This window comes from Sinocyclocheilus grahami, unplaced genomic scaffold (genome assembly GCF_001515645.1).
Source record: "Sinocyclocheilus grahami isolate Dianchi unplaced genomic scaffold, SAMN03320097.WGS_v1.1 scaffold924.1, whole genome shotgun sequence".
In the NCBI taxonomy this organism is placed as follows: Eukaryota; Metazoa; Chordata; class Actinopteri; order Cypriniformes; family Cyprinidae; genus Sinocyclocheilus; species Sinocyclocheilus grahami.
The window spans coordinates 333,175-342,437 of record NW_015506103.1 but is presented as its reverse complement, the minus strand read 5'-3'; the positions used below and the strand labels follow the sequence as shown (position 1 = coordinate 342,437).

Sequence of the window (9,263 nt, the reverse complement as noted above, 5' to 3'; positions counted from 1 at the left end):
GTGTGTGTGTGTGTGTGTGTGTGTGAGAGAGAGGGTGTGTGAGTGTGAGAGAGAGAGAGAGAGTGTGTGTGTGTGTGTGTGTGTGTGTGAGCATCATCTCTGTGGCAACAACATGTTTTTATGCACAGATGCCCAGCGTTCACTGCTACTGAAGCACATGTGAACCAACAGGAATTCAGCTGCAAATATAATCAACATAAAAATAAACAGAGCAGCATTGAGGAATAGCTCTGATGCTGCTCTTTCATCGTTCCAGTCTCACAGAGTCCGTCATCTATTTGTGGGGGGTTTCTGATGTTTTATAAGTAGATTCTTTATTGAATATGTTGCAAATGATTTAGAAGTGTAATCTCATATTATCTGATGGTGGATAAACACACACACACACACACACACAGCTGATGGAGAATTATCTGATGAAAAGGTCCTAAAGCCTTTATGTAATTCAGGTAATGAAGTTTGTGTGCCTGCATGTGTGTGTGTGTGTGTGTGTGGGAGAGAGTCTGTGTGTGTGAGTGAGTGTGCGAGAGAGAGTGTGTGAGTCAGTGTGTGTGTGTGAGAGAGAGAGAGTGTGTGTGTGTGTGTGTGTGAGAGAGAGCGAGAGAGTGTGTGTGTGTGTGTGAGAGAGAGAGCGAGAGAGTGTGTGTGTGTGAGAGAGAGAGAGAGTGTGTGTGTGTGTGTGTGTGATTGTGAGTGTGTGTGAGAGAGAGCGAGTGTGTGTGAGAGTGAATGTATGTGAGAGCGAGAGAGTGTGTGTGTGTGTGTGAGAGAGAGAGCGAGAGAGAGTGTGTGTGTGTGTGTGAGTGTGTGTGTGCGTGTGTGAGTGTGTGAGAGTGAGTGAGTGTGTGTGTGTGTGTCTGTGTGTGTGTGTGTGAGTGAGAGTGAATGTGTGAGTGAGTGTGTGTGTCTGTGTGTGTGAGAGAGTGAATGTGTGAGTGAGTGTGTGTGTCTGTGTGTGTGAGTGTGTGTGTGTGTGTGAGAGGGAATGTGTGAGGGAGTGAGTGTGTGTGTCTGTGTGTGTGAGTGTGTGTGTGTGTGAGAGAGAGTGAATGTGTGAGTGGGTGTGTGTGTCTGTGAGTGTGTGTGTGTGTGTGAGAGAGAGAGAGTGTGTGAGTGAGTGAGTGTGTGTGTGTGTGTGTGTGAGTGTGTGTGAGAGAGAGTGAGTGTGTGAGTGAGTGTGTGTGTGTGTGTGTGTCTGTGTGTGTGTGTGTGAGTGAGAGTGAATGTGTGAGAGAGTGTGTGTGTCTGTGTGTGTGAGAGAGTGAATGTGTGAGTGAGTGAGTGTGTGTGTCTGTGTGTGTGTGTGTGTGTGAGAGAGAGAGCGAGAGAGTGTGTGTGAGAGAGAGAGAGTGTAGCGGTGGTGAAGGGCTGCATGTATGACGCTGAGGAAGATCCACCATCATCCGCCCGTTTGGCCGCGCTGGGAATTCTGAGTTTTCCCGGGAATGTCGCAGGCGTTCGCTGACGGTAAGCCGTTGTTATTGAGCTGTAGGGAAGGGCGCGTGCGTGCGTGTGTGTGCGTGTGTGTGTGTGTGTGAGGAGAATCAAAGTGAACGGGCTCTTAGCTCTCGGGCTAACATTAGCTGGCCACCGCCGCTGTCCCGGATCTGCGCGCGCGGTTCTCCAGCATCGCTCGTCATGTGAACGGTAAGGATGCGTGTGTGCGCGGCTAACGCTCAGGTGCTCGGTGAGAGGTCGGTGCAAATGCAGCGCTGCTTCCGTGTGTGAGCGAATGTTTTTCCTCAGTCCAGCTCCACTCTGCCGCTAATACTGAAAATTACGTAATGCATACTGAATGAGTCTGAGATCTGAAGCATGCAGGGCCTGTGGTGTGTGCATGTGTGCATGTGTGCAGGGTTATATCTGTATGCGTGTGTGTAGAGTGTGTGTAGAGTCCGTCTTATTCAGTGTGAACGGTGTCAGAAATACACTTCTGTTATCAGGGACGTTTGTCCCTTGAAAGAATCTTCAGAGGCATGTCCACCTGCATCATGAAAACATGCAGTGTGTCTGTAACACTGCACAAGATTTCATAACCGCAGATATTCAGATTTCACATTCAATACCTGGCACATTCTGACCCTGCGTGTAGTCAACATATGTGTGTTTTTGGTGATCTATCATGTTTCCTTCTTAAATGACCTTAAAAAAAGATACATTAGATATCTGTTGTTGTTTTTGAATATGTGTTGGTTTCCAAATATACCTATATTCAAAACGCAACATCTGAAAGAGGTTTTCATTTCTTAATATTTTACAACGTAACTTTTGTGCCTTGAATCAGATTTACAACCACATTTTGGCATTTATATTTACTGCCTTGATATAAAATTTGACCAATAATGTCAAAACGAAGAGTAAAAGCAGAACTGCGGGCACTGAAATCAAGTGATCAGCCTGACAGGAGTCTGGAGATCTGTGAAGCTTTCATGTGTGTCCTGTTTAAAGTGACAGGCTCTGATCACGGGTGTGTGTTCATCATGTAAAGCTGTCGGAGCCTCTGTGCAGGTGAATGGGTGTTTACTCAGTCATAAACACTGTGCTGCGCGAGGAAGGTTAAGGTTTTGCAGTGCATCTTCAGATCGTTGGCTGGTGAATGTGAAATCGAACAGGTGCTGTGAATGTGTTTGAGGCTGGTCAGGTTCACAGGTGCTTGTTCAAACAGCTTTAAGGGACTTCAGAAATGCTCTGAACTCGGTGTAACGGCGCAGTGTCATGTTTTGCTGTTTTGTGTGGCTTGAATCACTGATGGTTCATCGAGACACTGTTAGCTCTCTCCTGAAATGACAGGTTGGTTTGTGTTGGTGTTCATCATGTCATCTCATGGAGGTCTATGCTTTATCGTGTTTCAGTGCTCAGTCTTTGTCTACAGCAGCGTTCAGAAGCACACCCGCCGTCTCAGATGTCTGATTTTACTACAATTTTCCTATCAGCCGTCATGTCCGTTATCAGCCGGAGCGAAAGTAGTTATCCGCTTTCAGTGTGAGCCGCAGATATTTGCATCCCTGAGTTTGATCAGAAGCTCCTCTTCCACAGGTGTGTCACACGACTTTCAGACAGAAGGGTTTTTCCTGCGTTGTGTTGTGGTGTTCGTGCGCTCGTGCGTCCGTCTGTGTGCTGTTGGGAAGATGCACTATTATGTTTTAATGAGTCGCAGGCTTCTGGCTGTTATTGTGCACGTGTGTTTTCTTCGGGTCGACTGACTGCTGGTGCTCTATCTTCACACATTCAGTGTGTTTTGGCTTCATTCGTCTCTCTCTGTGTTTCTTCGCAGGATCCGAGATGTCGCTCGCCCCTTAAATCACTTTCTGCACCACCGGTGAGTTTGTGCTTGATTCCTCTTTCTTCAGCATGTCTCGCACTCCGACGCTTTATTAACTTTGAGTTTCATTTAAACAGTGTTGTTTTAGGATCTTCGATCAGCTTTCAGGCTGGTTTAGGTCAAAGCTGAAGCATTAGTTCACAGCCTGACCACAGTTTTACTGCTAACCAATCGCACTTAAACCTGCTGTGTTAGTGGCACAAAGGTCATCAGTTTATCTAACTTTCATTAACTTAGCAATGTTCTCAAACTATCGCTCTGTCCTGAGCTGAAGGAGAAGTTTACACTAACGCTTCTGCCTACAGTGTCTTGCCATAATCTTCATTCTCATACTTGTGCACTAGGATACTTGTATCTAGCATGATATTTCCTGATTTTAATTATTTTGATGAGCCGATACTGATACCTCAATCCCAATCTCAGATTTTAATCTGTGCTGTTTTCAGTCGATGCGTGAACAAAACTTCACTAAACTTTATCTGTAGCTCCTGCCATCCAATAATCACAATCCTCGTTGTGCTTGGTTAGTTATGAAACAAAGTCTCAGCTTTTAAATTCTGACCGTTTTATCACAAAATACAGTCACTGAATGTGGCTTTGCTGCTCTTTAATGTGTGCTGACACGAGTGTTAATTTTGTCAGCCATTTTTTATTTAGTTTTAGTTTTAGTTCTGCGGCAGATGTAAGTTTTAGTTATCATATTTAGTCAAGCTCGTCCTGCTTGTGTTTAGTCAAGTTTTAGTCGACTAAATGTCTGAGCATTAGTTAGTGAAGACTTTATCACATTTTCATTATGCTGTATAATAGTTAAACTGATAAAAATTATGTTTACTTAATTATAATCTGTAAGATTGTTGTCATTTGAGAAATGTATTATATTATATTGCACTTTCACCAATAAGCACAAATCAACAGAATATGGACTCATCTAGTGTACTGATTTATTACAGGCTATATTTAATATATAAATTAATATCAAAGACTTAGATATGCACTCTCTCTGCCTACATTATGAAAACTGGCAAAAACAAGCAATTTGGACATGGTTGCCAGATTGCAAAAAAATAAACAAAACACGGGGCAGAAAATTTATGATTTTAACAGAGAAGCTCTGATTGGGGGATTTGAACTCTTGATATCTGGCAACCGCACACATGAACACTCGTGTAGAAGCGCATACAACAGTCCAATAATATTTTGTCAACGAAAATGGAAATACATTTTGGTATAGTTTTTATTTTTTTCAATGCATTTTAGTCTCGTCTTTTATCATCAACGATATTTCATGTTGATCTAGTCACAGTTATCGTTTATTGACCTTATTGTCGTCTCGTCATCGTCTCGTATTAGTCATGGGAAAAAAGCTGGTCAATGAATATTTTTCGTCACAGTTTTCGTTAACGACATGAACACTAGCACAGATGGCTGCGGTGGAGCGAGCATCTCTTTACTACTAGTTCCAGCAGAAAATCAAATCAGCATGAAGCAGAACAACTCACTGAAATCAATCATGAATCCATCAATCACTGATTCAACCGCCATAAACCAGCTAGAGATCAATAATGTCACATTTACCTCCGGAAAGACATTCAGTGACCATAAACCTAAAAATAACTCGAGAGAGGAGCGTTTTAATAAAAAATGCACTATATTACATATTCATGATATTTTTACTGAACCTGTTGTCTTTGTTATTTATGAATAAATCTGTCATGAAAAAACATTTTTATTGCAGCCACCATTTAAATGTTTATATTTCAACAGCCAATTGGAGTAGAAGCAATTATATGTTTCAAAGTTTGATAACTGTGTTCAATTTAAACATATGTGACCCTGGAGCACAAAACCAGTCATAAATGTCAATTTAGTGAAATTGAGATTTATACATCATCTGCAAGCTGAATAAATAAGCTTTCCATTGATGTAAGGTTTGTTAGGATAGGACAATATTTGAAAATCTGGAATCTGAGGGTGCAAAAAAATCTAAATATTGAGAAAATCATCTTTAAAGTTGTTCAAATGAAGTTCTTAGCAATGCATATTACTAATCAAACATTAAGTTTTGATATATTTACGGTAGGACATTTACAAAATATCTTCATGGAACACGATCTTTACTTAATATCCTAATGATTTTTGGCATAAAAGAGAAATGTATAATTGTGACCCATACAATGTATTGTTGGCTATTGCTACAAATATCCCCCAGCGACTTAACACTGCTTCTGTGCTGCAGGGACACAGATGGACATTTGATTTGAGTGTTGATTATTATATATGAAGCTGAGTGTAATAGTTTGTTAATTTCAAACTTTAATACAATGGTATTGTATGAACTGACCGAGTTCTCTGTATAGTTCAGCACTTTAGTTGAGATTTAGTTTTGAGATTGAGTTTTCCTTAAATGCTTCCAAGTGAATGGATATTGAGAGCTTGAGAATCGGACTCGGATCTTGACATCTGTGTTATGTCTGGATCTTGAGTGTGTTTCAGTCATTGTTACTATTAATGACTGGACGGAGTGAATTAGTGCGTCCTGAAGCGATTACTGCGCCCCCCCGCCGGCCCGAGATCTCCCAGCATGCCGTGTTCCTGCAAGCGTCTCTGTAGAACAGCCAGCTGAAGCTTCAGGGTTCCTGGACGACGAGCTTCGGCTAAAAATAGCGGCGAACAGAGCGAAGCCGGAGCTATTACTGCTCTTTCTAATTGCTGCCCCCTGTGAAACACGTTCAGTCACGGCACTGCTGGGAGCACTTCCAATTAACCCGTCGACCTTTGTGCTAGAGCTCAGAACGTGACTTCTGAAGGCTTGTTAATTCACTAGTATGTAATCATCTGTTCCATGGGTCATGTGACTGCGTCAGGTGACCAAGGGTCAATCACCTTCATTTCTATAGCGCTTTATACAGTACAGGTTTTACAGCAGCTTTACACTTATAGACAAGAAAATAGTAATTCAGTGATGCAAACAAAGAAAGAAGCTAAAAGAGATAATAGTAAACAGAATTAGGGGTCGACCAATTATCGGCGCCGATATTAAGCATTTTTATGATTATCGGTATCGGTCATTTTCAAAACCGATTCGCCGATAAAATAATTTTGAAACGCGCTATTTGGCTGTGATGCAGCTTGTCAGAACTCACCACTCTGCGGCCTAAAGCAGTCTCCGCCCACCGCTCGTCTGATTTGTTGGGAGTCACGAGTCCGACCAATCAAAGCGGAATTCACTCTCACTCCGAAAGCACTTGCTAACTGCAGCTGCTTCAGTGATCACGCATCAGTTGTCTCTCAAAGGTAAGGCAACAGCAGACATTGCTTAAGTTGCAATAACTCACAATCCACTAACGTTACACTGAAGTTGCAAAACACCTCAATATTATCTATGATTTCTGCGATGCGGAGAATGCGGGCTGCAGCTTCTCACTGACAACATAACGCCGCTCGCATCATTCACAGTCGGGTTATTAGCAGAGAACACAGAGCAGGACTTGAGATTCAGGCGCAGGATTGCGGCTATTAATAATACTTCTGCTCATTCCAGCAGGTTCCGCGCTTATAACACGATGACAAATGACAGATCTTATCATTTGCACGTGCTTCTGAGTCTTGAGAACTCTCATTTTCTGTGCGTAGTCACTTGCTTCATTCCTGATTGAATCAGCGTTCGAACAAATCAATTGAATGAATGATTCAGTGATAAAATTAGTGACTTGCTGCCACCTGCTGGCGGATTTAGCTTCATTTTTTAGGTATAATTGCAGTTATTTAAATCATTTAATATTTCTGTACTCAAAATTGTATTTAAAACATTAATCTCCACACAAATTTTAAAAAGCTTATAAACATAAATGTTTTAATTTGACAGATGGAAATGATGCCATTGCAAAGATAAGAAGAAAATGCCCCTGTAAATCACTTCACCTCATGTTAGGAAGGCTAATTTTTGATTATTGATCAGAAGGTGCTCCTTAATTTTTTTTTTAATTAGGAGGACAAGCGCTCTTGATTACAAGAAGAAAAGCACTGCTCTTAAACTGGGTGTGTGAGAGGTATGGCCGAGGAAAAATTCAGTCAAAAGTTGTTGTTTTTTTGCTTTAACCCCTGACTACTACAACAATTATTACAACTTTTGTTTAAAAGAATAATCACACAATACGCTATTTCTTCCATGTTTTAATTTTAATGGTAAACCCATTAAATAAAGAGTTTGCCAAAAAAATAAACAGTTTAACTCTTTAAAATAAAGAGTTAACTGTGGGAGTACTACACTCAACCAACACCAGGGAAGGCAGTTTTGTCAGAGCCCTTGTTATTCTTAATTTTGACATTAATTTTCATTTTTACACCAGACATATATATCGGTTCAAAATATTGGTTATCGATCTACTTGATCTGTAATAATCGGTATCGGCATCGGCCTTGAAAAACACATATCGGTCGACCCCTAAACAGAATTCATATCCCAGCATACTGCAGTCTGCACCTACTAGAAGCACAGCATTATGGGAAGAGTCCGAGTGGAACAGTCAAGCCAATTATATTTCAATTATGTTTCAAAGCAGCTTCACTGAAAATCATGTTGTTACTGTGTATAATATCGTAGTATCTTCATGCATTATAGTTGCATGTAGCAGATTAGAGCTGGATGAGAATATAGTTACTTTTTGCGACAATATAAACAGTGTAGCAGATTGAACTTCAGGCGTCTTTCATGTGGGGTTTTCTTTTGTCTTGTGTGGTTTAGTTGAGGTTCAGCCTGTCTGTGCTTCATCTGTCTGATCTGATCAGATTCCTCAGAATGTGCTGAAATACTGTAGAGTTTGATGGGACACACGGCCGTTTCCCATGATGCCGTGCGACCGTGATTGTGATGGTTCAGATGATTCAGCTCCTGATTGTTCTCGGAGAGTGACTCGACGCTGCGGTTCCTTCAGGAGCTCAGTGAAGCTCTCAGTGGCTGGATCTTCATTGATTATTCAGGAGCTGATCTAGAATCTGCTGTCGTGGATCTCATGCTCGTTCCTCTGGCTGGTGTTTCTTAATCGGACGCTGGTGTGTTGAAGGTGTGTGTGTGTGTGTGTGTGTGTTCCCGCTGTGGCTGTGAACAGATTGATGTTCCCCCGCCGCTGTGGGATTATCGGCTGCTTTAATCAAGAGAATATTTGTCGCCTCGTCTGATGTTACCTGAAATAATGCCGCTTAAAATCTAAAAATAAACCGCACTCATTACGTGGATTTGCCAGACTGAACGAACAGAACAGAGGGCTTTCTCAGGAGATATAACCGGATCATTTGTGTTTTATAACGCTTTATTTTAATCTTCCACAGACTGATAATACAGAGGAGATTGGCTTCCGCTTCAGAACATTTACTGTAAATCTCGCACTTTAACCAGTCGTACGTTACAATATATTTTTAGTTAGTTTTATGTTGGGGGTTCACGATGCTAGCCATAATTTAGTTTTATATTTTCTCTCTGACTGTTTTTATGAAAAGTTTTTTTCAGCTTTATGATGTATTTCACATGATGTGGGCGAGTCACATGTTAATGAGCTTTGTTATGATTGGTGTATTTCACACGCTGTGGGCGGGTCATATGTTAATGAGCTCTGTTATGATCGGTTTCATTTACACAGTGTGGGCGGGTCATATGTTAATAAGCTCTGTTATGATCGGTGTAGTTTACACTGTGTGGGCGGGTCATATGTTAATGAGCTCTGTTAGATCAGCTCTGTTATGATCGGTGTCGTTCAGATGGTGTGGGCGGGTCATATGTTAATGAGCTGTCATGATCGGTGTGGGAGGGTCATATGTTAATGAGCTCTGTCATGATCGGTCTCGTTCAGATGGTGTGGGCGGTTCATATGTTAATGAGCTCTGTTATGATCGGTGTCGTTCAGATGGTGTGGGAGGGTCATATGTTAATGAGCTCTGTCATGAT

The 9,263-nt window shown here is 41.6% G+C and overlaps 1 long non-coding RNA gene across 2 annotated transcripts in view; it reads left to right on the top strand.

The window, feature by feature from the left end:
- The first annotated feature begins 1,320 nt into the window (after positions 1–1,320).
- The window catches only part of LOC107564332 (uncharacterized), a 13,108-nt gene continuing 5,165 nt past the window's right edge, over positions 1,321–9,263 (top strand). Inside the window, exons 1-2 of one of the 2 annotated variants that reach the window (XR_001606213.1) lie at positions 1,321–1,467; positions 3,275–3,319. This is a non-coding gene — a long non-coding RNA (uncharacterized lncRNA). The other variant, XR_001606212.1, reaches the window with a different exon arrangement.